We start from the raw sequence: 26,738 nt of genomic DNA on the forward strand, positions 1-26,738 counted from the left end.
GTAAAAGGATGAAGAGAATGGGTATAGGATTCCTAAGGAAACTTGCGTCCTATTTGCCAAAGAGTATGATTTTAAGTTCATTGTAGGCTTATTTGAATATCGTTTTTCGACTGAACCGAACTTGATTTGGACCTTTAAAACACTAAGGGGCAGATTTATGTTAGACTTGCGCCACTTTTACGCCGCCGTTGCGTCACTTTTGTGACGCAGCGGCGGCGTAAACCATGCGCCATGTTGCGCCTTATTTACAAAGTGACGCATCTAGGGAGATGCGTCACGTTGTAAAGCCCTGCGCTACATTAAACCTGCGTCAGGTTTAATGTATGCAGGGTGGGCGTTCCATCGGAAAAAGCCTCGGAAAAGTGACGCAGTGAAATCTACAATATTTCACTCAGTCACTTTTCCGACGCTGCTGCGTCAAAACCTTGCGCCTGCTTGAAGCAGGCGTAAGGCATGACGCAGCATGTTAGGTATGGGCAGCCCCTAAACATTGCTGGAGTTGCGTCGTGCTTGCGACGCGACTCCAGCAATGCGCCGCCCTTACGCCATCAGATGCGTCACGCATCTGTTTATCCTTGCGCCACGATGCGCTGCATTGTAAATGCATACAGTAAGGTTGCCGACAAGGGATTTTGTTTGTGATAACTTAGTTCTATTTCTTAGTGATTCATTTCAGGGGTGTATTTTAAACAAATTATACACCAACAATAAATGTTATCAATAAGCAATTTTTAGATAAAAAGTACACACACGGGAATTCTTTTTGTGAATGAAACACAAATCTTTTTATATAAATCAGAGTAAAAAAGGAGTACAAAAGAACCATTGGTTTCAAGCAATAGCACATGAAAGGCGGGTTAAATCAGATCCACATTTCATCAAACGACATCTATTTCCAAATAGTTATAACAGAGACTAATCTCATTGATGAGAAAAAATCAACTGCATTTATCTAATGTTGTGGAATTAGATGATGGAGTCGACGTTTCGGTCTTGGGTGGCAGAAGTCCGTCAGACCATCTTCAGGACAGTTAATTATTGCATAATTAGACCCTTCGTGAGTTCAAGGAATCCCACGTAACTTGTTTTTTGTTTGTTTTGTTGTTGTCAGGGCGTATTAGTTGACCTCTGCAGATTTTTTCGCGCTTGAACGATAATCAGAAATAACAAAGCTCTTGAAAAAAGAACGAGCAAGGACTTCTCCCGTTTAATCTCCGGGTATGAGAAAGTTCGTAAATTGATAGGCTACAATATCAACTAAGGTGGCATCTTGTTACCTGTACTGAATGTCGAGTCCCCGCCAAGGCTTTGTGATCCGAAGAGGAGCGCACAGATTACTCTTCACAAGGTGTACGGCCAGCGCCGAAGTGACCTTGCAGAATCTAAGCGCCAAATTTCCTAGCGCATTCAATGAGTTTATCTGCTAGAAGCTCCAATCAGCATCACCGGAAGCACAATGCATCACTGCTGTATAACAGACCCGCTCCAGAACGTGACACGTGATCTCACTTCCATGTGCTATGTAAAATGCACAAGGCAAAGCTTTAGAACAAGGGAGAACACCACAAACTGGGCAAATGTGGCTCAAATCAACACACTAGTTCGAGTACAGGACAAGATTGGGAACTTGGTCTTAACTTGGCCACAGAGGATGCTGCTGCCTGGGGCGCGTGTCCGGCGCTGACATCACTCCCGGGCCGCATTCCTCCCTGACGTGCTCTGGCGGCAGCCCGACATTGCTTGCGCGCCTCCCTTCTTCGCACGAGTCTGTGCGGCGCCCTCTCCGGCTTCCTGTGCTTGTACAGCGCCAACTCGGCATCGGAGCGCTGTGCATGAGCACCAGTTGCATCACACAAGCACATGTTCATATGTTTTTGCTGCAGGGTGAGTTGTGACTTGACTACTTACGTCTCCCCTCCTTTCTCTCTGCCCCTCATGCTCACCGCCTCCCTCACTCTGCGCTGACGTCACTCCCGGGCCGCATTCCTCCCTGACGTGCTCTGGCGGCAGCCCGGCATAGCTCGCGCGCCTTCCTTCTTCGCACGAGTCTGTGCGGTGCCCTCTCCGGCTTCCTGTGCTTGCAGGTTTGTACACAGCCAACTCGGCATCGGAGCGCTGTGCATGAACACCAGTTGCATCACACAAGCACACGTTCATATGTTTTTGATGCAGGCGGAGTTGTGACTTGACTACTTATGTCTCTCCCCTCCTTACTCTCTGCCCCTCATGCGCACCGCCTCCCTCACTCTGCTCGCTCATTCTCCACGTTATCCCAGTCCTTCTGTCTCCAAACACGACAGCTTTCCACACTTTTCATTTAAATACGAGAAAATAAAATTACTACGAAGAAGAGAGCGTTAACTGTCCGAGTCCCAAAGCTCCCCCTGAGCGAATTCCCTCCGTTCAGATTTAATCTCTCCCTCATTCATGTGTCCTTTTCCCTTCATTTCTCCTCACCGCCTGTCTTGTATCACTCCTTTCCCCTCACAACTGTCTCTTACATCACTCCTTCCTCCTCACCATCTGCCTCGTGTATCACTCCTTTCTCCTCACCACCTGCCTCACGTATCACTCCTTTCTCCTCACCACCTGCCTCGCGGTGTATCACTCCTTTCTCCTCGCCACCTGCCTCGTGTATCACTCATTACTCCTCTCCACTGCCTCGTGTATCACTCCTTTCTCCTCACCACCTGCCCAGTGTATCACTCATTACTCCTCTAGACCTGCCTCGTGTATCACTCCTTTCTCCTCATCACCTGCCTCGTGTATCACTCGTTTCTCCTCATCACCTGCCTCGTGTATCACTCCTTTCTCATCACCACCTGCACAGTGTATCACTCCTTTCTCCTCACCACCTGCCTTGTGTATTACTCCTTTCTCCTCACCACCTGCCCCGTGTATCACTCCTTTCTCCTCTCCACCTGCCCTCTGTATCACTCCTTTCTCCTCACCACCTGACCCCTGTATCTCTCTTTTCTCCTCACCACCTGCCTCGTGTATCACTCCTTTCTCCTCACCACCGGCCGCAGGGCCGCTTGGCATAGCCAATAGGTCTCGCTTTTGGGACCTTATAAGTATTTAGTTATGCAACTGTTGCATGGCTAAATAATTATAAGGTCCCAAATGCGCGACCTATTGGCTATGCCAATGCTTGTAATAATTTGCATTCACAAACATAAAAATCATGAATGCACAATACAAATTGGTGGGTGGGCAGTCGCAGGTGGCATAGGGCAGAATATTTATCAACAGTTCCTCTGAAAGAGAGCACAAGGTTAGATTCCCACACAGTACGTATATTATGCTAAGGGTCAGATCCAATTCAAGCCCCTTCGTCAATGATAGGTTCGGTCTCGCCATCACCAAATCCCTTTCCCCAGTCCTCCCAGTGGCGGGAGCTATTTCTCCTCTTCATCGCCCAGTTCTAGCCCATAATATTTTATCCACGACGCCCTTATCTTTCGAAACGTCCGGGGGAAACTCCTTGCCTTATATGTCACCTTCTCGGCGTGCATTTATAAATCCAAGCTTGCTCTCCATTCTTTAAGTGTAGGGAGTCAGTGGGCACCCAAATACCTAGCTATGCCCCTCTTGGCTACTACAAGCCCCACATTAGCCAACATAAGTTTATGCCTAGTCAGGTCCACGTCTGTGGGGATTCCTAGTATAAGGAATTTTACATCCAGCTCAAGTTGGGCCTCTGGTATGTTGTTTAGTCCATCTACTATCTTGTTCCAATAAGTTTGGACCCTACTGCACTCCCAGAGGGTATGTATGAATGTACCGCGTTGTGTATGGCATCTAAGGCAATCTGGGTTGTCTGCTCTCCCCATGGAATGAAGTTGTGCTCTGTCAAAGTAGATTCTATGAAGGATTTTATACTGAATGAGCCGTAGTCGTAATTTAATAGCTACTTCCCTTGGGTGCATGATGGCGGCTTCCCAGTCGATATCCTCTAGTCGACCCATGGTAACTTCCCATTTAGTCTGCAGAGGGCCTAGTCTGTTAGGCATATTGTTAAGCAGTGTTTTATAAGTCGGTGAGATGGCTTGGGTCAGAATCTCTTCCTGTAAAAGTCTGCCTTCCAAGGGGGCATATTCCGGCAGTGTCTGGGTGTCCAGCCCCTCCGCTTGCCAGGCATGTTTTAGTCTGAGATAGGTGTAGGCTTGAGTGTCGTGTAGCTGATACGTGGCTTGCAGCGAGGCAAATGGGGCCAGTGTGCCTGCCTGCAATACATCCCCTATTTTAGAGATCCCTATTAAATCCTACTGTTTAAAACCTCTCAATTTCTGAATTTCAGTCAGTCTGATTCCCTCCCACAAAGGGGTCTCCCTTGTTGGTTTCATGTCCCATTTAATTTGCTTCTCAGCACTTTTCCACGCCTCCAGCACGCATTGGGTAGCTGGTAGGAGTCGGGTATGGCCTTTGCCACCATAGGTAAAATGTAATTGTGTACGCTCTCTAAATTGTAGCCTTTCTGGTCTGTAGGTAGGGTGGTCCCCTGTGGCGTTGTTCCATTCATTAATGACAATGCTATGGGCCGCTCTGTAGTAGGCTTTGATATCCGGCAGGGTAAGCCCCCTATTTTAGGGGTTTCGCTGTAGCGTTTGTAACTCTATTCGTGGGTGGGCCCCGTCCCATAGAAGTGAGCGTAGCTCGCTGTTGAGGGTTGTGAACACGGTCTCTGGGACTCTACAATACGTATTTTGCAAGATGTACAGCAACTGCGGTAGTGTGATCATCTTGTACATAGCGGCCCTGCCCATGATCGTCAAGGGGAGTTTTCTCCATGTCTTGACATCTTCTGGGAAGTTCGAGAGAATACGTCTGATATTGCGCTCTAAATTAGTGGCTACCTCAGTGGTAATGTCGAGGCCCAGATAAGTAAACCCCTCTGTGGATAGCCTAGGACAACTCAGATAAGTGTGAGGCTCCACCCTTCCAGCTATGGGGGACAGGGTAGACTTACCACAGTTAATCCTATATCCGGCATGTCGGCCATAATCTTCAAAAATTTGTAGTAGTTTAGGGAGTGTCGCTGCTGGGTCAGTCATGTATAGTAAAATATCGGGCCCGATTCACAGAACTAACTTAAGACAAAATCCTAAACGTACTACCATTTACTCATTTTGGTATTCACAGAAGGCACTTACTCATCAATGAGTAAGTGCCATCTGTGAATACCAAAATGAGTAAGTGCCTTCTGTGAATGCCAAAATGATAGTAAGTTTAGGATTTTGTCTTAATTTAGTTCTGTGAATCGGGCCCTCTGTCTGCATACAGCAATATGCGTTCTTCTTCTAAGAATCGTGACTCATCTATGAAACCCCCAAACCTTGACGAGTTCGAACTACACAGGCCAAAGACTCCATTATAAGGGCAAATAGTAGGGGAGACAGGGGGCAGCCCTGCCTTGTGCCTCGTTGGATCGACCAACTCGTCGAGACCACCGATGTTGAGCAGAGATATGGGCCGATAGGACCCACAGTCCTCCGGAGGTTTCCCTGTCTTATGAATTACCACTACAGTGGCCATTCAAAGGTTCTGTGGAAGAATTCCAAGCTCTTTGAACTCCAGGAACGTTTAATAAGTGTGTGGCGCCAGCAAATTACTATTTAATTTGAAAAATTCTCCCGGGAGTCTGTTTGGGCCTGGGGTTTTTCCAGACTTTTGTCGGCCAATGGCCTCTGTCACTTCCTCGAGAGTGAGGTCCTCTTTTAGTCTGTCCCTCTCCTCCCGACAGAGCGAGGGAAACTCGATTGCATCTAGGTGGTGGACTATTTGCCCCACGTCCACCTGAGATGTGGCCGCATACAAGGTTGTGTAGTATCGTGCAAAGGCCCCTGCAATATCTGTGGGTGTAGTATGCATGGAGCCTTGGTCTGTAATGGACGTTACCCATCTGGACTCCATTTCCATCCTGCCCAGCCACGCTAGCAGTTTCCCCGCCCTGTCGCCTGTCTCATAGAGACGATGTTGGACCGCCAATTGCTGAGCCCTCACCTCCCTAGTCGCCAATGCTTGATATTCCCTTTTAGTTATTTCGATTTGGCGAAGGGTATGAGCAGTCATCGTGGAGGCGCCACTGTCCTCCAGAGTCAAGAGCTTGCGTTCTAAGGCCTCCATCTCCTGGGTTTCACGTCGCTTTTTATGAGCAATTATGTTTTGCGCTCTGTCTCTCAACAACGTCTTGAATGCTTCCCACAAAGTAACTGCTGACTGTACTGAGCCTACATTCTCACTAAAGTAGAGCTCTGAATCTACCCTTAGTTCTTTAGCAACCCTTCCATCCTTCAAGGCCCATGGGCTCAGTCTCCAGTTCGTTACCTGACGATCACCCGTCCCGCCCACCGTTAATAAAAGCAGTGAATGGTTTGAGATGCCCTGGCTAAGTATTCCACCCTCTTCACTGGACCGACTTCCCCCTCGGAGCAAAGAGATAGTCTAACCTCGAAAATATTCTATGGGCCCCCAAAAAGTAGGAGTAGGCACGCAAAGTTGGGTGATGTCGTCTCCACAAGCCTGTCAGTCCAAGGGCGTCCTGGAATTTTGCCAACATTGTGGGCCCTTGGGGCCCAGGTCTTACTTGGGTCCAATTTAGGGAGGGCTCGACCACATCGTTAAAGTCTCCCCCAATGATATGTATAGCAGGACCGGAGTGTAATAGGATCTCTGTCAGCCTATCTAGCGTACGTTGCTGCAGTCGTGGGGGTGTGTAGGCACTAATAAGTAAGAACGTCTTACAGTTCCAAATTCCCTGCACTGCAACATAAGTGCCGTCAGAATCCACCCACTATTGAGTAATGCAAAAGGGGGGTGACTTTTTAATGAGAATTGCCACTCCTCTCGAACCCTTAGTAAAACCCACATGTACGAGGATAGTATAATGCCCTCTACCCAGGAAAGAACAACTCGAACCTAAAAGATGCGTCTCTTGTAGAAAAATTATTTTGGGTTTAAGTAGTTTGAGATAGTGAGATACAAGACCCGCTTGATGTTGTTTTCTAACCTATTGGCATTCCATGTCAATGCCGTAAATCCGTCCCCAGTCATTGCAGCACACTTCGCAGCTCATTAGACATCCCAACCCCTCCCAGATGATTGCCCACATCCCACAATCCCAGCCCACACTCGACATTCATTTGATTTAACTGAAAAGAACAGTCCACCCCCACCCGCGTGACAGAGTCAGTACACATGTGACAATGTCTAACCTACCCCCCACCCTACACTCTTCAGGTACCCATACCCTCCCCGAATTTGTCAACATGACAACTCTGGCACGGATAATCCACTAAGAGGTCTGTAGCCCTCTCTCCCCCGTTTCAATTAACTACACAATAATAAAATAACAACACTCAGCGTACTTCCCTGGCTCAGGCCGAAATTCTGCAATGTCTACCAGGCCTTAGGGTAGTCTTACTGTCTGTTGGCAGCCGTCCGGCCTCATCTCAGTCCTCTTCGCCATTACTGGGTGGATGCTGCTGTTGCGTGCTTCTGTCGAGCGGAATCGGATCTGACGCTTCCAACCGCTGAATGCTCTCCAGTAGCGGGTGCTCACTATCTGCATCTGCAGAGTCTTCTCTTTCCCACAGTTCAGTGTGGATATTGTCACTGAGTCTCAGCAGGATGTGTGTCGGACGATCCTGCACGGCCTCGTCGTCCGAGTTTGATATTTGTGACCAACTTTCTCTAGGCCGCAAGGACCTCGCCGGTGTCCCTCCCGCTGCACCTCGGACTTTCAACACTTGTCTCCTGTGCTTTTCTTTAGGTCGCTCTTGACTAGAGCCCAGCCTCTTTTCTGTGAACCTATCTGGAGCTTGAGGTGATCTACGCCTGAACTGAGGCCGTTCCTCAATCCATGACCATGCCTCTTCCAGAGTCTGAAAAAACAATGTGTTACCTTGAAAGATAACTTTAAGCTTGGTTGGGAACAGTAACATCGAGTGCTCGAAGCATCACCTTGACAGGATCGAAGGTCCGTTGTTGCTTTTGCACATCCCGTGAATAGTCCGGGAATACCATCACTCGCGTGTTTTCATATTTGATCTCCCCCATCTTCCTTAGCTCACGTAGGATTAGGTGTCTGTCTTGAAAGTTCAAAAAGCGGGCTATCAAGGGTCGAGGGGGGCCCCGGAGGCGGGCGAGCAGCAGGCATCCTGTGTGTTCGCTCTATGACAAAGCAGGACAAAAACTGGGTATTTGGAAGGGTGTCTTTGAGAAACGACAGGAGAAACTGGCCTGAGTCTGTTCGTTCCGCGTTTTCCGGAAAGCCAATAAATTGAAGGTTATTCTGCGGGCTCTATTTTCAGCATCGTCGACCCACCATGCCACTTCTTTCATTGAGGCCAAGAGCCCCATTACATCATTCCGCATAGAATACGAGTTATCCTCGAGCTCCGAGATATGGTGTTCAGCTTCAGTAACTCGGTCAGAGACTTTTCGCAGGTCGGGATGCAGTAATCTGACCTCCAAGCGTATCCCCCCCATCTTCCCTTCCAAGATTTCCCTTGACTCATGGATTGCTTGTAGTATGGTCGCACTGCCCGGAAGGGGAGCTGCACCTCCTTCCGCTCTCGCAGGGGCCGGGAGCACCTTGGCAAAACGCTCTAATTTACCCTGCTGCAACGTCTTAGGCTTCTTATCCTTCGCCATTGTTGGCCGTATGAGGTGAAGATACAAGTAGGTACTCTCTCACACAGTCACGACCCCCGTGGCACCACTGGTGACCTCACAGTGACTCACCACTGCAGTGTCTCGTAGTTTCCAGGTCAGCTGCAACAGGATGCCGCCTGGGGTCTCCCCCACCTATGCGGCGGACCGTTTCATCCCTTGTGTGTGTGCGGCATCTACTGGCGCCACCCGAAGAGGTACGCTAAATGTTCTGCAGGTTGCAAGCCCCTGTAGTCAGGAAGTGATGGGCCCGTTCCATGTACCCACACTACTGGAATGATATGTCCCCAGAGAGCCAAGGGCTCGAGAGGTACCCCGGTGCCCGGCATCACAACAGTCACATACCTCAGCTGCCGCCCGCAGTCGCGTTGGTGGAATCAGCGGGGGGGAGGGGGAGAAGGAGCAAGGCAAGTCTCCACCCGCAGTGGGTCTCCCGGACAAACTCCGCAGCATGCCGCAAGGAACGTGGTCCCAGACTCACCTCCTCTCAGGCGCTGTGTGTTGTCAGAAGCAGAGAGGATCTCCAGGTCAGCTCTGGCGCCGGTGTTGTGTAATATCAGGTATCCCCACTGTATCATGTATCCCTTGCACTTCGGGACTTTTCGGAAACGAAACTTCAGACAGAAGCAGCTGATCACTGCTCGGGCTGAGTTAAGAGAAACACGATGCAACAGGATGCCAAACTCGGCTCAGGCGATAAATTACCTGAAACTTTTGCACGAAGAGAGACAAACGGAAATAAATAGAGAGAATGAATCGTAATGGAAATAGCAATTAAGTGAATAAACATTGTGAAAGCAAAGAAACTATTGCTGAAGCATATCGAATCGTAACGAAATAACATGAGGGGAAGAGAATATAAACAACAGGGGGTTCAAATAAGGGAAAAATAATATCAAAACGAGCGAAAGATTAAAGGGTAAAGGTAAAAAAAAAAGGCAATGAAAAAAGCAAAGTATTAAAATGGGGAAAAAAAGTGTTTTGATTTTCATATAATGAATATGCTACAAGGTGTTAATGACAAACATATAACTTGCACAATAAGTTGAATAACAGTGCATGTTTAGTTTGACTCATATAACATACTTGGCATTTTACCAGCTGCCCTATCTTTTTGTGTCCATGCTAATTAAACAAGCATTGGCAACGCAATCTGTATCATACTTTTGTGAAAGTTAGAGCATATTGGCGATGTAAATGACAATGTTTTTTACTTATTGTCTAGGTCGAGCCTGGGCAGCACATGCACTACTCTGTGGCATGATGTATTGAAGCATGGAATAGAAGCCCCGTACATTCTCCTCCCATATTAGCCATTGGCTTGTGTCATTGTCCTTCGTAAATGCTGGCTTCTGATTCGTTAATAGGCTTGTAAGTTCCTCCTTAGTACCGCCTTGTCTTCATTTGTAACCTCCCATAAGGACTGGCCCTTTTACTTCAGTTGTTACACGGTACGTCTTTTTTAGTCTGTAAGCACTATTTTCTTTATTGAGTTCCTTCTACTGCAGGCACAACATGCTTTACTGCAACATTCAGTGTGCCATGCGTGCTTTCACTTTCCGAGCAGGCAGAGATAACGGCGGCCGCTTCTTTGAATAGGTCTCGCATTTACAAGAGTTTGAAATATTGGCATTGTAAATGACGATGCCTTTTATTTATGTGTCGATTGGCAAAACAGATAAATAAAAGTCATTGTCATTTACAACGCTAATAGCTTAAACTCTGGCAAATGCGACACCTATTGCATTGCAAATGCTTGTCATACATGGCTCCTGGTGCACACTGGTGGCACACATTCTGATGTTCGTTTCTCACATTGCTGGTTTTCGTACGCAGATACTGGTTCACGCTCGTGTCTCAGGCTACACAGCACACATTCTGGGACTAGTTCCCTTACTGCCTTTGTTTGTACACGGATCCTGGTGCATGCTGGTGGCTCACGGCATACATTCTGGTGCCAGCTTCTTACGTGGCAGGTTTTTGTACAGGAATTCTGGTTCACGCTCATGTCACTCACTGCACAACACACTCTAATGCTGCTTTTCCACATAGCAGGGCAGGTTTTCCTACACAAATGCTGGTGCGTGCTTGTGTCGCATGCGGCACAGCACACTCTAATGCTACTTTTCCACATGTCTGGTTTTTATGCACAGATTCTGGTGCACGCTCATGTCTCATGCTGCACAGTACACACTAATGCTGGTTTTCCACAGGGGTATTTTTCATGCACTTATCCTGGTGCATGCTCGTGTCCCACGTAGCACTGCACACATTTTGATGCTGGTTTTCACACACGGATCCTGGTGCATCCTTGTGTCTCACGCATCACAGCACATTCTAATGCTGGTTTCCTACATGGCTGGCTTTCGCGCACAGAACCTGGTGCACGCTCTTGTCTCACGTTGCACAGCACACACTAATGCTGGTTTTTCACAGGGCTGGTTTTAATGCACGGGTCCTGCTGAACGCTCATGTCTCGTGCTGCACAGCCAACTCTAATGCTAGTTTCCCACATGGCTGTTTTTCGCACACGGATTCTGGTGCACTCTCATGCTGTAAAGCACACACTAATGATAGTTTTCATATATGGACCCTGGTGCATGCTCGTGTCTCATGTGGCACAGCACACTCTAATGCTGGTTTTCCATAATACTGTTTTTAAGGCATAGGTCCTTGTGCACACTTGTGTCTCATGCTGCACAGCACACTTTAATGCTGGTTTCCCACATGGCTGGTTTTAACTCACAGAACCTGGTGCACGCTTATGCCTCATGCTGCACAGCACAATCTAATCTAAAGGTTTTCAAATGAGTTTCTCCTACTGCAGGCAGAACAGGCTTTCCTGCAACAATCAGCGCACCATTCGTGCTTTCACTTTCCAAGCAGCCCGGGACAATGGCGGCTGCTTCTTTGCAAGGAAATAGGTCTCGTATTTACAAGAGTTTGAGCTATTAGCATTGTAAATGACAATGTTTTTTATTTATGTGTTAAGTACAAAACAGAAAAATAAAAGGCATTGTCATTTACAATGCCGATAGCTTAAACTCTCGCAAATGCGAGACCTATTGCATTGCTAATGCTTGTTTTTGTTTGCAGTGGAGTGATCAGTTAGAAAACAAGAGTTAAAGCTATTGGCGTCGTAAATGTAAATATTTATGCAGTGGCGTAACGAAACTTGAGGGGGCCCCCCTGCAAAGCACAATGAGGGCCCCCCCCCCCAGCGGCCCGGCCCACCATTTACCACCGTCCACCAATTAGTTACCACTAATCTGCATCTCACATGGGAGTCACGGAGGGCCACGAGAAGGGTCCGCGGGGCTTTTTTATGGGGTCTTTCTGGCTGTACAAATGAGCTGTGCCCCCCACCCGACAGAATGTGCATGGCATGTGAAATGTCACCCTCTTACAAACAGAGATGTTAAAAAAATAAAAATAAATCTCGCTCCTTAAACACAGAGTGTCTTGTGTGTGAGTGCACATCAAAATAAGTGCACAGAGGTTTGTTTACACGATCCTCGGCAGACGTGATCATAATGAGTGATTACGGGTGTCTGGCCATGCAGGTTATAGGGCGAACATACAGGATCCTTATAAATTAATTCGGACACTAATCATTGCTTCTCATGTTTAAACCGCTCTATCTGCGCTCTTAATCCCAGCACAAATATTACAGAGTAACCGCGTTATCTTGGGATTGTTTCACTTAGCGCGCACCACACGTATTGTTTTACCAGATTATCCAGCATGCACGCTCCCATGGTGCATATGTAGGACCCCTGAAGGGTTGTGTTGGGTTGGGGCTCTACACAGTGTAAGAGGGCAGCTGCAGGTGCCCATGTGCCATAGGAGGCATCTGATGCAACAGGTGCTCGGCTGACACAAGTACTGTAAATGCAGCAGTGAAAACTGCTCTAAGTACCACCGCTGCAAGTGCAGGTTGCCCCAAGCTTCCCGTTGAAGTGTGCTGCGAAGTACTGACTGGTAGGGCATCTTATGCTACAAGTTGTGTAAGTGCCTGGAGCAGCGACCTTTTGCCCACTCTAGCAAGCACAGTCAAGTACTCATGCTGCAGGTTGGTGTGAGCGCTCTTCCTGCAAGAACCCTGACACTTAACGAAACAGGGGAGGTTGCTGTGAGTGCTCGAGGCAGGCATTCTCTGGGGTTTTAGGGGCGCTCCTTGGTAATTTTAGGGCACACACCCCTCACTGTGCAAGACATAGAGGAAGTGCAGCTGCTGAAAATGACTGAGGCATGAGACTGTTGCTGCAAAATTGCCAATAATGCAGTTTGCCTTTGTGGTAAGTTGTGAAACTGTAAGCCCCTCTTGTCCTTGCAGTGTAGTTTGCCTTAACTGCTGCATCTGCACCCCGCGAAGGCTACTACTTTATCCTCTCCACCCTTCGGTGCCACCACAGTGCCCAGACACCATAATTGCCATCACTGTGTTTCAACAAAGTGCCTACTGCAGTAAGTGCCATTGCGAACATGGTGTCGGTGCATCTGCCCGCACATGTAGATTCCCGTAAATGCTGACACCGTAAACCCCTGCGACCCCCGGCACCAGAGTGTGAGATATCCAGGGGAGCGAGAAGTGCCAACTGTAATAAGTGACCCGGCATTACAGCTGCCCCAAGCGCCATGAGGTGAAGGAGCTGCAGAATGCGTAAAGTTCCACAAGTGCAAGGTGCGGTAAGTGCTCCGACGCTGTCACTGTCCCCGGGTGTGTAAGGCGGGTGTTGCTTTACGTGCACCTTGTGCACATGCTCCGATACTGTATTTATCCCAGAGGGGCTGCAGCCTGCAAGATGATGTAAATACCCTAGGAGCAGGGCAAGTTAAGCACCCAACACAACGTTCTGCAACTGCTCCGAAACAATATTTGCCCTGGGGACATTAAATGACGGGGTTTCATGTTGACGTAAATGTCCCTGGTGCAGAGCGAAGCAAGTGTTCAGTACAGGATCTTCAAGTGCTCCAGTGCTATATTTAACCCCCAAGGTGAGGTGGGGGTCAGGGCATAAGTTCAAGGGGATGCAGTTGGACGTACATGGCTCTTGTACATTTTGCCGATAAGTCCCCTTGGTGCTGTCATACTAGCTCCTATGTTGTAACTGTCCCAGTGTGAGGGGCGTAACTAGTGAATGCCAAGGAAAAGTTACAAGCTGAATTACAATAAATATGCCTAGTGCCGTAAGTGCCCCAAGATGCAAGATGAGACAAATTCCTCCATCCAGAATTCCTGCTGTATGTGTAAGTGTCATAGATGCAGGCAAAAGCCCCCTCACATCTGCAGTGTAAATGTGCGTAATTCAGGTGATGTGATTTCTCTCTGTGCAAGTTGTAGTTAGTACGCCTGATGCAGGCAGGGGTAAGTGCACTTGGTGCAGGTTAAAAGTGTCCCCGTGCATTTTGAGGTAAGTGCAGGTTGAGACTAATCTTGCTCCTCCCGGAGTAAGGAATAAGCTTTCCCAAGTGTGGGACCCTCGGAACCCCTTCCCTCACTCCCCGGTGGGGGCAAGTTGTCCGTGCCGGCGGCTCCCCATGCCTCCGCTCTGTGCTGTTCGCAGCGCCCGCTCTGTCTCTGCACGAGCTCCGCGCAGCGCTCAGCAAATCAACAGACCGTGATGTCAGCGCTTCGAGCCCGTGGAGCCGAGGACAGTGGAGCGCGCGCCGCGAGATAAATCAGAAGCCGGGTCCGCGAGATGGTCAGGCTTCTACAGGACAGTACCCGGGGTCAGTGCTTTTCCAGCACAGTCACCCTAAGATTGAGCATTACACCCTATTTCTGTGCTTTCCTGGCAGGTAACATTTTTAGCCCTGCAGTCGTGGGTCCGTGCATTTCCGGTCCGCACGTACTTTACACTGACTGCGCATGACAATTCAGTCAGCCCAGCCCTGGTCCCTGCCCTTGCCCACCTGATGCCCCACCCTGAGGCTGAAAACCACACAGCTGCGCCGTGCGCAGGCTCAGCATGCAGATCTTCCATAAAATGCATATGGTGTGGTATTTAAGTGACATATTCCCTCGCGCTACAAGACATAGAACTAGCCGCCAGGCGCAGTGTTATACTAAGTACATTTGGCTAAAAAGGGTTTCTGCTGTGAGTGGCACACAGGGGGCTTCGGGGTAACTTGGAGCGTCTTGCGCGGAATCGATATCAAAAGATTTCGGAAACATAATTTTTGTTGCCGAGGCTTCTGGCGCATGCACCTTGTAATATATGAGCAAGCATTGAGCGATGAGTCAACTTTACACTAGGTCCCAGAGTTCAGACGGACCCTGTCTCATAGCTGCCGAAGTTTCAGATTGCTATGTGTGACATTTGCATAATTTCAGTGTAATTATGAGGGACATTTCAAGGATTATGAGTGACACTTTCTACCAAGCAGAATCAAGCAATGTAGAAGAGGGAAACATAAACATATCAGAAATTACACCCATTTGAGCAATGTGAAACTCTAAAGAGATCTTAAAATGGCTGCAAAGCACCAGAAATTGAAGGGAACTAACCTAGTGCCCTTTTAAACTGATCGGGCAGTGACCACAGACACTTTTCATCAGGCAAGGCTCAGAAGAGTAAGGCTGGGGCATATGTAGATTACAGCCAGCCAGGGCGCTGTTGTGTGTAAAACAGTATGTCCCCTTATGAAAGCATCCAAACATATGGCAGATGCAGACAGACCAAAAGAGAACTGGTTAAAGTTTGACACAGGTAACAAAAGGGGTGTGCAGGTTCACATCATCAGATGATCTGTGTTGTGCGTGCACTGTGGACAGTAGGTACAGCGATGCCAGTCATACTCAAAGTTAGTCTGGAGATTCAGTGGGGCAGTCCAGAGTCGCTGCCATAAATCACATCAATCACCGCAATATAGAAATGTTGATCAGTAGAAAAGATGTCATTGCAGATGAGAAAGATCACAGAGTTTATCATCTGTCTCAATATGTCCATTAAATATCTGAAAAGAGATATGTGCCTTCAGTGTATGGGATAATGCCCTGATTGTAACATAGGTCCATTTACATACACTGCAATAATATATAGGGTGCACTGTTTTAATAGTTTTTGCGTATGTATTTAACAACAATGACTTTTCAAATTATGTTGCTCAACAACACTAATGCATGTTACTATTTTCAGTGCGACAGTGCCTCAGGATTGTGAATGGAGAAGCAGAGGAGCTAATTAAATATGAAACAGATCTTGCTTTAAATTAATTTAGGAAACAGTCACTGTACGGGACCTATATTCGAGAAAAATACCAACCTTTCCCTCACAAAGCTCAATGTTAGCACATCTCAGTATGTACTTTCCCAATATCAATGAAAAAGTTATCTTACCGTCATGGGTCAAGTGCTTGCTGACGAGACCCTGGACACTTTTTGGCAGCAGGTTGGTTGACTCCCATAACGGTTTTTAACACTCTTATCCAATTCTTGACTTCCGCGTTCGGCGCTCCATAATGGAGGGCAGCGACCATGGTCTGCAAGGCTGATTTGCAGACAGACTCAGGCCTTAAGTCACCGCAGGCCGTAGCAATTTCAGTTTGCCGCCTGGCCCCAGTCTGCGACCAGTGATAGTCATCCAGGCCACTCAGCTGTCCTGACTCCTGCGGGGACGTCCTGTGACAGACTGAATTCTCTCAGCTCCCAATTGCGGTTATATAGGAAATGACACGGGGAAGGGCAGGTAATAACAGCTGATAGCAGGGGGTGGCCAGGGCCGGTGCGAGCTGCAGCAGGCAGCGCTGAGAGCACCGCGGCCTGCGCCATGATTTTTTGCAGCGCTTCTCCGCAGCACTGCCTCATACTAGCCAGCCGCCCTAAACAGTTCTGCCAAGTATCATGCATCAGGTGTGACGCTCTCGCATTTCAGTGTGGTGTTCCGCATCACCGCTCTGAAATGCATTGTCACGCCTTTCATAGCTGCCAAGGTTTCAGATTGCTTATGTGACATTTTCATAATTTCAGTGTAATTATGAGTGACATTCAACGACTGAGTGACACTTTCTTGCAAGCAAAATAAAGTATTGAAGATGAGGGAAACATAAATATCAGAAATGACACCCATTTGAGCAACAAGAAACTCTTGGAAAATCTTAAAACTACTGCAAAGCACCAAAACTGGAAGGGCACCAACTTTATTGGAGGGCCATGAGTGGTAAATGAATGCAAAATTGGCAGTAAGATTTAACTGGTTTAATATTAAAGTAAAAGCTCGTGAAGAAATGCACCACAGCTACAGACTCCGGACCCCTGCACACTGCCATTGCAGGGATAGCCTTGCAGCTGAGCAGTGACTCACACACTACAGCTCTCGACACCTCTCAGGCCACCTATGCTCTCTAGATCTTGCGGGGCTGCTTGATGGTGATGGCGCTGTCTACTGACAGGCAGCCTTTCTGTTGTAGTCTCTCTCCCATGGGTCATGTTATGGATGCAATCGGGCCCTTTTATGCAGACTGACAAACGTACATGACGAGAGGCCTTCGCTGGTAAGGGTGAAGTTCAGATCCATCTGGCCTGCTGATTATGTCCAGATGGGCTGAAGGGGGCAGCTGCAATTAGATAAAACATCCTTTGCCGAACCCACCAACACATACTTATCACAGCACACCAACGTAAGTGTCATGCACAGCGCCCACACGAGGTCAAAGGAAAAATGTAAACTTAGAAGTTTTCATGTAAATTCACCCACTGGTGGTAGTGAAAAGTGACAATATGCCAAAACACGCTGCAGGACTATTGATTGCACAAGCCCAATAACACGTGATCATTACGCAGAACTCCCTAGGCTAATGTTAACCCAAAGTCACCAGTCAATTGTACAGAAAGTCACAAATAGAGATTGTTTCCTAGAAACACAACCAAAAACTTTGCAGGGAAAATAGTAAATCTTAAAGCAGTCAGATGTCTGGCTTACCTGACTGGAAAGCGGGTTGCAAACTACTGTCTGTGCGCCGTTAGCACATGGTTTAGGCCAGTGAAGGCGTAACTGGCAGACAGTCCCTCACATACAATCCCGCTGCCGTTTCTAGATCTTTCCTCAGGGTCCGACGGTGCTACGTGTCTCTGTGCTGCCACCTGCACGATCCAGGGCCTCACGGGGACTGCGTCTCTGACGCCTCGGGATTTCTGTAGTCAGACTCCTGACAACAGCTAGCTTCTGGTAGTGAATGGGCTTTGGTTTCCCAAAAATGAGCAAGGAGGGCAGCAACTGTCATGATCCATAGCCGACTGCTATCTCAGGATGTACATGTGCCTGAGCCTCCGTCCCAGACACTGACTACGGAAGCGGGCAGCGGCTTAGGGTGAACCTCAAACTGCTGTACTGCTGGCTGACGCTGACAGAGAAGGCAGAGGAGGTTAACAATGCAATATGGTTCAGCGAGGAACTGTAATTGGGACAGTTCTTGGCCGCAACTCACTCCTTTGTGATTCTTAATGTAATCACACAGGAACCCGGATAATGCATGTCTGAAACCACGACGGCTCAACGCAGTGCAAGCAGGCGCAGGAGCTTGCAGGCGGCGCTCTTCTGTTTGAAACTACTGAGTCCCCCGCCGCTTCTCACCTACCTCACTTCCTATCTTCTTACTTCAGGATGTAACGAGGCAATAACGTTCACATCCGGATTTAATCCTGGGCCCCCATGGTGTGCCATAGCAACCACTGCTGAGGGCAGGTGGTCCTGCCCCCCATCTTGATTGGAGCAGTGTGAAAGTCAGTCTTGTGCTTGTCTGTAAAGCTGCGCGGAGCCGCGGCGGGCGCAGGAGATATGCTTACGCCCCTGAGCCAGGGCACAGGCACAACAGGCTAGCTCCCGGGCAGATTTGGTACATTGTAGCACTCAGCCACTCCAGGGCCGAGAGCACACATTTAACTAGTATTAACTTACTGAGCCCAGCTGCGGCTGGCAGCACGTCTGCGGGGAGCAGCAGAGCCGGTGCAGCGCGCGCTGGCACCCTGCGTAGCCAGAGTTTCAGAGTGGCATAAAGGGAAGGCTCGCAAAACAAACTCCCTGTGCAGGCCGTGATCCAAAAGCAGGATACGACATCAGGCTGATAGAGGCTGCGCTGCGGGGATTGAAAAGCGCAATAATGCAGTTGGGTGAGCCTTCCAGCAGACTGCTGCAATCCCCAAGTTGCTGGAGCAACACGCTCAAGCCACGGGCGGCGCCGCATCTGTGAGTGTAAGAGTAGTGTACAGTGTGCTTAGGGGGCCCCTGGAGCTCGGGGCCCCCCCACACCGCGGGGGCTGCGGGAGCCTTTGTTACGCCCCTGTATTTATGTGTTATAGAGGAAAGTTGGTGTTATGTGGTGTGTAGTGGAATAATGTGGCTACCATCCAGATAATGTGAGCATTTAAGAAGTAGAGGTGCAGTTAGGATGGATGGGTTGGTGAAATGATAGCTATTTGTATGAATGCTTGAATGGATGGATGGCTGTACATGCAGGGATGTCTGGGTGATCAGTTGAATGAAAAGATGGTAGCTGATGCATGGGTAGGAAAGTTACAGATGGTTGGTATGGAAAGAAAAAGATGGACACATAGGGAGAATATTTATAAAAAGGAAAGTTTTGTACTTTATTGGACCTTTGGTCAAGACTGGATGATATATCAGGCTTCCTAGTGGCCCAGATCTCAATAAACATAAAATCCCATTTACAATTCAGAAGTTGGTGGTGGTTTTGTGCCCTTACCCCAAAACTAAGCTTCATTGTCAGCTGCTTGGATGCCTGCCTAATCTGCAGTCTTCCAACACAGTATTACACTTGGTCGCTGGTTTAACCCATTCAAATCTTAAATACTGTGTTCCATCAAACCTTACAAGAGACAGTTACTAATTATGACTGATGAAGGAAAAGTCGGATGACTGGTCCCATTTATAGCACTTGCATGTGGTGTGCTGCACGTTGCAAGGACACGTTGACTATGCCTTGTTGATGAACACAATTATGCCACTCTGTGGCATTGAGACTGCCAAATATAGGCCTATTTGTAAACTCTCTGGTGCATGACATGCACACAAAGGGCATGCTACATGTTTCCAGAGCCTTGCAACTTGTAACCGTGTGAGGGCAAGGAAGGGATGGCATGACTGGCACAGCAGGGGCAGCATTACCGTCTTTTTGTTCTGAGGACTGCAACATTTCCGAGTGAGCATTCACAGCAGCATCTTCCCAGTATCTCTGTTGCTTACTTGATTGGAAGACCAAACAGAAGATATCTGGGGCCGTATTACAGATGACTGCGCCAGCGCCAATTGTCACTGATAGTACGCCCAATGGCATTACAGAGGATCAGTCTGTAATGCGACGTGATGTTGGTGAAGACTTTGAACTCTGTGTTTATAAGCGTTTGCGTCTGTGTGCATATTGTATTAGCGCACAGACGCAAATGCACATAAGCACAGACATACTCTGGCGCACAGCGATAATTAGCGCTGGCGCACTCATCTGCAGTACGGCCCCAGAATGTTTAATGTACTGCTTTAGTTGATGGGCTAGGCGAAAGTCCTTATTCTCTCACCAAACACCTGACCCATATATTCACTGAAGCACTACGAAGTAGAAATAAGGCTCCACTGTGCTCTGAAAAAACAATAGTCTAGCCTCACAAATCAGAAGTATAACTATACCCAAAGTACGCTCCTGAAACATTTTGTATGCCTTGCAAAGTTGCAGATAACAGTTTCAGGTGTTCAGAATGTATTGTATTAAAAAGCACTCCTGCCGAACTTGTGATGCTGTACCTACCCAGACAGCCCACCACCCTGCCCTACCTGAACAAATGGAGCTCCAAGGCAATGCGCGTTGCCTGCTCCAGCTTTGCCAGGCCCAGTTTCACCTGCTGCAGCAGCGTGGACCCCATGGTCTCGTTGCTGTCTTCCAGGGCCTCCAGCAGCTCAGCCAGCACCGGAGGCAGAAGGGAGGCAAAAACTGGATTATTTTGACCAGCGCAGCACCCTTACTTTGTGACCCTAAGGGCGCCAGATTAGTTAAGGTACTTTCAACGCTGAAGATAATCTGTTTAGGATGCGCCATCTTGGTTAAGGGATCGCAAACTGCGTAATCATGGTTGAGGGCTCACAAACCTAATACAGCGGCAGCAACACAAAACAAGTACTAGCGAAAGAAGCAGGACGGCTCTTAGCAGAGACACTGTCACACGGAGGGCAGACTTCATGCATTTAAGTTCACAGCATCCAGGCGAGCCACCACTATTTTATTCTCACCACTGATTGATGAGAGAAATGGGGGGTTGTGGGCTGGTAATGAGAGAAATGCAGGGGTGGGCGGCTGTACATATGAGCTGGGCTTTACATTTGTTGCACAGTGATAAAGCATGGCATGCCGCGCTGCAACAATAAGAAAAAATTGTTCTCCCCAACAACAGATGAAGAATGCAAGCAGAAAGAAACTGTATTTAGGCGGTGCTCCTCTGCGAAAAACTGAAGTGAGGTATCGCTGCATGTACCACTTAGGAGGCAACAAAGAAGAGCGACACTGAACTGAACCAATGTTAAGCAGCAGGCAGGAGCAAACTCCTTTATCAATATAACAGGTCTTACAGACAGCACATGTGCGTTCCCTAGGCTCAACCTAAAAAGCAATACAACTATGTATTTTTTTTTCCTTTTGACATTTACACCTACAACAAGAAGCACACAAAGCAGTCCTTTAAAAATATGCATCTCTTCTATGATTGCAAGAAATTGGATTAATATTTGGGGTGGACAACTATACATCTCAAGAAATATTCACAACTCGAGACAGCGTGGACCTTCAAAGTCACTAATTAACCTAAGCTCCACCCGCTGATAGGAATGGTGTAGATAAGACAGGCTTAATTTAGGGCAATATGTGACTTATTTATCCACTGTCAGAACAGTAATAAAGTAAAAAACACCAAGCAATAAAAATACCAAACCGAATTATAAAAATAGAGTAAAATTTAATAAGCCAAATGACACCAAAACAAGACTGATCCATTAGGGATACATCAGATATGCATATTAAAGATCAAAGTGATAATAGCACCGAAAAGGATTACACACCATTGATATTCAATGGCCATAGTAGAGTTTTTCCTTGGGACTCAGTCTCTGAAATTGAAGTCAAAATCCTTCAGTGGGTCAAGCCCCCAGGCTGTATCCGACGGTGAGTTCCATGAGGCCCGGTACCTTATCGATCAGGGCCCACTGATTTGCTGCTGCGGCGAAGCTCCAAGTGGGAGAAACTACTTTCTTCAAACCAGCATGGCTATGCCGTGGGTGGATAGAATGGGTTTGTGTGTTCCGGTCCTCTTGAGAGCTGGAAATCTAAAACCTTGTAGGTACCAACTTTTCAGAGGTGGTATGACAAGTGCAGTTAGACACAGCTCAGGTTTCCAGGACCTGAGAAACAACAGTTGGGAGTCATCAGCAGGTATCAAGCCAGGTCCAGTTGTTATTGGTCAGCTGGGCACTTCATGGAAAAGTCCTCTTGCAGCTTGTTGTGGCCCTATAGCTATACAGGTCAATAGGTGTCTACTTTTTTGTCCCGGTTACAAGGGAAAGCAAGCCCAATCCTTCAAGGCTCTGCTTTAGTTACAGAAATCAGGTCTGGTCCTCTTTTCTTCTTCCACAGGTCCATAAAGTGTGATTAAAAAGGGTGTCTTGAGGTTCCATATTAACGCTTGGTACCAACGCGTGTATTGCTCCTAATGGCGCTCAAAGCGAATGGGTAAAAGTTCCTAGGGTTAACCCTACCCGCTTTTGAAACTGTTCCTGGTTGCCCTTCTGTAAACAATTCCACAGTGCCCGCTCACTCTCAAAATCAAAGATGGAGAAATCCTTTTCTCTTTATGCAGAGCCTGTGTGCACTGCCCTCCTAGATGTATGGCCAGATAAATCAACGCTCTCCTTTTCTGAGGTCACCCTACACCAGTTCTGGAGGTAGCATTTGGGGCCAGCCTAATAGGAAGGACATAAGCCAGGACCTCTCCAGGTGTTACCAAACATTTGCCTGTTACAGGGGACACCCCTTCGAAGTAAATTAGTTCCTGGACCAACCCCACTGGTCTTTCTGCCAGGGGAAGAGAAAAACAACTCCTGATTCCCAAGCCATTGTACCTGCCCTATGATCATTTTTCATACCATTCATCATGGCCTATTCCTGGCTGTGCCACTGCTTATGAGAGAATGCAAATTAGCCTGAGCAGCTTCAAGCAGGGAAATTTTACTTTCTAAAATATACCGTTTCCTAATATTCATTAAAAATACGACTTCACACCATTGAGTTGGGATTTTAATAACTAATAGAAAATAGTTGTTTCATAATTTTTGTAGCTGGACTCTAACTGGAGATACCAACATTTATTTTTACAATCACTTCTCAGTGTTTCCCTTTGGGATAGCAAGAGCCTTCTCACAGTATAAATAGCTTTTGGGTGCAAGTCACTATAAGGGCATGTTAACTGTATATTTCTACTGTTAACTGTATATTACTACTGTTCTACTTTCATAGACCATGCACACTGACTTGTGGGCTATACAGCCTAAACAGGAGTGACTTTTTGATATTCAAATGAAATGATTTTACCTAACAAAAAACGTTTTGTTGAATGAATGCACAGTACATTTTTACAGTGCATCAGTCAGGAATACACAGGGTAGGCCTGAAGCCATGTTTGCCCTGCTGCTGTAGTTGATGGCACTATAGGTACTGCAGTCCTCTAGTGCCATTACATTTCCGGACCCTGTGTTCACTTTCTACATCATATAGTAAGGACATCCAAGCAAGTTAAATATTCCAATGAGAAATAAGCCAAATTAACCCTATCTAAGAGGGCACACAGGCACTCTACTAGCAGGGGTAAATTGCACAGAGTTGTAAAGCTAGCAAAGCAGATATGGGAAAAATCTGGAGGGACGCCACACAAAATATGGTCATTTCCTACAATGATTATTAAAAGGAAGCATAATTGTTACATATGAATATAGGGCATTTTACACAAATACCTTTTCATGTGCCAGCACTTGGCTGTTTCGGAAAAGTAAACGTAACCAAATGATTTTTGTTTCTGGTGCAGCCCCAGTGTCAGGTCTCTCTTTATTACGAGAGATGTAAATCTTCACTTTTTAGTCTACATTGACCATTCTGGGACTTTTAGTTACTCTTTTAAGATTGACAGTATAGCTGAAAAACTTGCTGCATGCAAAGCGCTCTTGTAGTTTAAAATAGAAGACTGACTGGCTTGGGAACACTAAAAGTGCTGTGTGAAAATGAACAGTGTAATGGTCAGCAACCCAAAGAGAATCCAGACATTCAAATACCTGCAGCGCAAGCTTCACTTTAACAAATAAAAGTTACGGTCAGAGTTTATAAGGTGTACTAGGCGGTTGCTTCAAAGTGAAGGGCATGCCAAATTCAAGGGGAAACATTGCACACAAAAAAAATTTGAAAGCTAAAAAATATCCTTAGCCTCAATATGTTATTTGGTTTTAGGTGGTGGATATTGCCTCTACTTGGTCTGGTCAGTGACTAGCAGCCAATCTTGGGTGCTACTGGTTGCAGCACATCCTCCGCTTGCTCCATAGCATTTTGTATTTCACATTTAGAAAACATTTGAAATGGGTAAGTAACAAGACATTTCCATATTGGTTAAGTGAACACAATATTTTTTTCTAACAATGTGTACCAATCTTTCTGTTTTCCAATATCTTTTTGTATGGGGGTAGCAAACAAAATTGCTCATGCATTAATATATCTTTGTCCCCACTTTTCAAAGGTTTCCTTTTAGCCACTGACCAGTTTAAATGGCCTTTTATTTGTTAGACGCCTACAGTCTTGTTTTGCATTTTTGATATAATTTCACAGCTTTCACATCTGCTTCCTTTGAAGAATACCAAATATAATGGCCTGTACAGCCTGTAATATTTGGTAGGCCCTATTTTTCTGAGGATTGAACTTGCCAGGATACAATTTGACATGGCCTTATGTTGGCTGTATGAACACATTACTTTTTCTACTAGATAGAATCCTTGCTTGATTTTTCCAACATCTTTCCCTAAAGTGATACCACATATTACAGCTCATGTATTTCTGTAAAATCTGATTTTCCCTACTTCTCAACTCAAGTTGTCTTTTTTTATACCATACTGCTGTATCTTTTCATATTTGTGATTTCATTCCACACGCTTTAACATCAGGGTCCTTCTGGGGATATTAAATATGATGCTTTATAAGGGTTGTAATATTTGGTGTTCCCTATGTTTCTCGGGTTAGAGCTTACCAGGATTCAATTTGACATGGCATACTTTGAGCTACATGAACACAGTATATTCCTGACAAATAGCACCCGTCACTGTGTTTTCCAACATCTTTTACTGTAGGGATATCACATATTACTGCTCCTGCATTGCTTTAATTTCTGTTATCCCCTACTTTTCAACGGTTACCTTTTAGCCACTGACCAATTCAAGTTACCTTTTATATGATAGTAGATTGCACTAATTCTTTGCATTTTTCATTTGATTCCACAAGTGTTCACATCTGCTTCCTTTCGGAGATACCAAATATAACGCCTTGTTTGGGTTATAATTTTTGGTATTCCTTATATTTCTTGGGTTAGAGCTTACCAGGATTCAATTTAACATGGCATTCTGTGGACAAAGTATTTTCCTGCCCAATATCACCCTTCCCTGTGTTTTCCATATTATATTACTGTGGGATACCACATATTATGGCTTCTGCAGTGCAGTAATATCTAGAATCCCCAACTTTTCAAGCGTTACCTTTTAGCCACATATCAACTTAAGTTGCTTTTTATTTGCTAGCAGGCTGCTATATCTTTTCACATTTATGAATCCACTGCGCAAGCTTTCACATCTAGTTCCTTTGGAGGATACCTAATATAATGTCTCATAAGGGCTATAATATTTGGTATCCCTATGTTTCTCGGGATAGACCATACCAGGATTCAACTGGACATGACATTCTGTTGTCCGGGTGACCAAAGTATTTTCCTGCCAAATGGCATCCTTCCCTCCGTTTTCCATAATATTGTACTATTATACCACATATTACAGCTTCTGCATTGCTGTAATATCTGGTACCATATATAATGGACTCTACCGCCTATAAAATTTGGTATCCCTTGTTTTTCTCGGGTAAGAACTTACAAAGATTCAATTTGACGTGGTCCAATGTTGGATGGCTTAGCACAGTATTCGTTTGCCAATAAGCACCCTTCCTTTTGCTTTCCAACATCATTTACTATGGGGATACCAAGTATTTGGGCTCACGCATTACTGTAATATCTCGTGTCCCCTACTTTCCATGGGTTACCCTTTAGCCATTGACCACTTGAAGTTGTCTTTTATTTGATAGCAGATTACAGTATCTTTTCACATTTTGTACATAATTCCTTAGGAATTTACATCAAGTTCGCTTAGGGGATACCAAATATAATAGCCTATATGGCCTATAATATTTGGTATCCCCTGTGTTTCTCGAGTTGGAAATTACCAGGGTTTAATTTGATAGAGTCTTATGTTGAATGGGTGAGCACATTGTTGCTATGCCAAGTAGCACCCTTTTTTTATCTTTAAAACCTCATTTACTATGGGGATACCCAATATTATGACCCACGTATTGCTGTAATATCTTGTATCCCCTATGTTTCATTGGTTACGCTTAAGCCATTGACCAGCTGAAGTTGCCTCATGTTTGATAACAGACTTCAATACCTTCTCACATTTTTACATCATTCCACAAGATTTTACATCCGGTTCCTTAGGGGATGCCAAATATAATGGCCTTTACCGGGAACAATATTTGGTATCCCCAGTGTATCTCGGGTTAGAAGTTACCAGGATTCAGTTTGACATCGCCTTATGTTGGCTGGGAGAGCACAGTATTTCTATACCAAATATCACCCTTCCTTTTGCTTTCCAACATCATTTATTAAGGGGATACCAAATATTATGGCTCACGCATTGACATAATAACTTGTATCCCCTATGTTTCATGGGTTACCCTTTAGCCATTGACCAATTGAATTTGCCTTTCATTTGATA

General features: G+C 46.4%; 1 protein-coding gene and 1 pseudogene across 1 annotated transcript in view; one reads left to right on the plus strand and one right to left on the minus strand.

Moving 5' to 3' along the window:
* Nucleotides 1-26,738, minus strand: part of LOC146871866 (synaptonemal complex protein 1-like) — a 2,219,271-nt gene that overhangs the window by 1,715,555 nt on the left and 476,978 nt on the right. The gene's annotated exons all lie outside the window — the stretch shown is intronic.
* On the plus strand, nt 14,759-14,888 carry LOC146871887 (U11 spliceosomal RNA; annotated as a pseudogene).

Source organism: Triturus cristatus, chromosome 1_1, assembly GCF_964204655.1.
Source record: "Triturus cristatus chromosome 1_1, aTriCri1.1, whole genome shotgun sequence".
Lineage (NCBI taxonomy): Eukaryota > Metazoa > Chordata > Amphibia > Caudata > Salamandridae > Triturus > Triturus cristatus.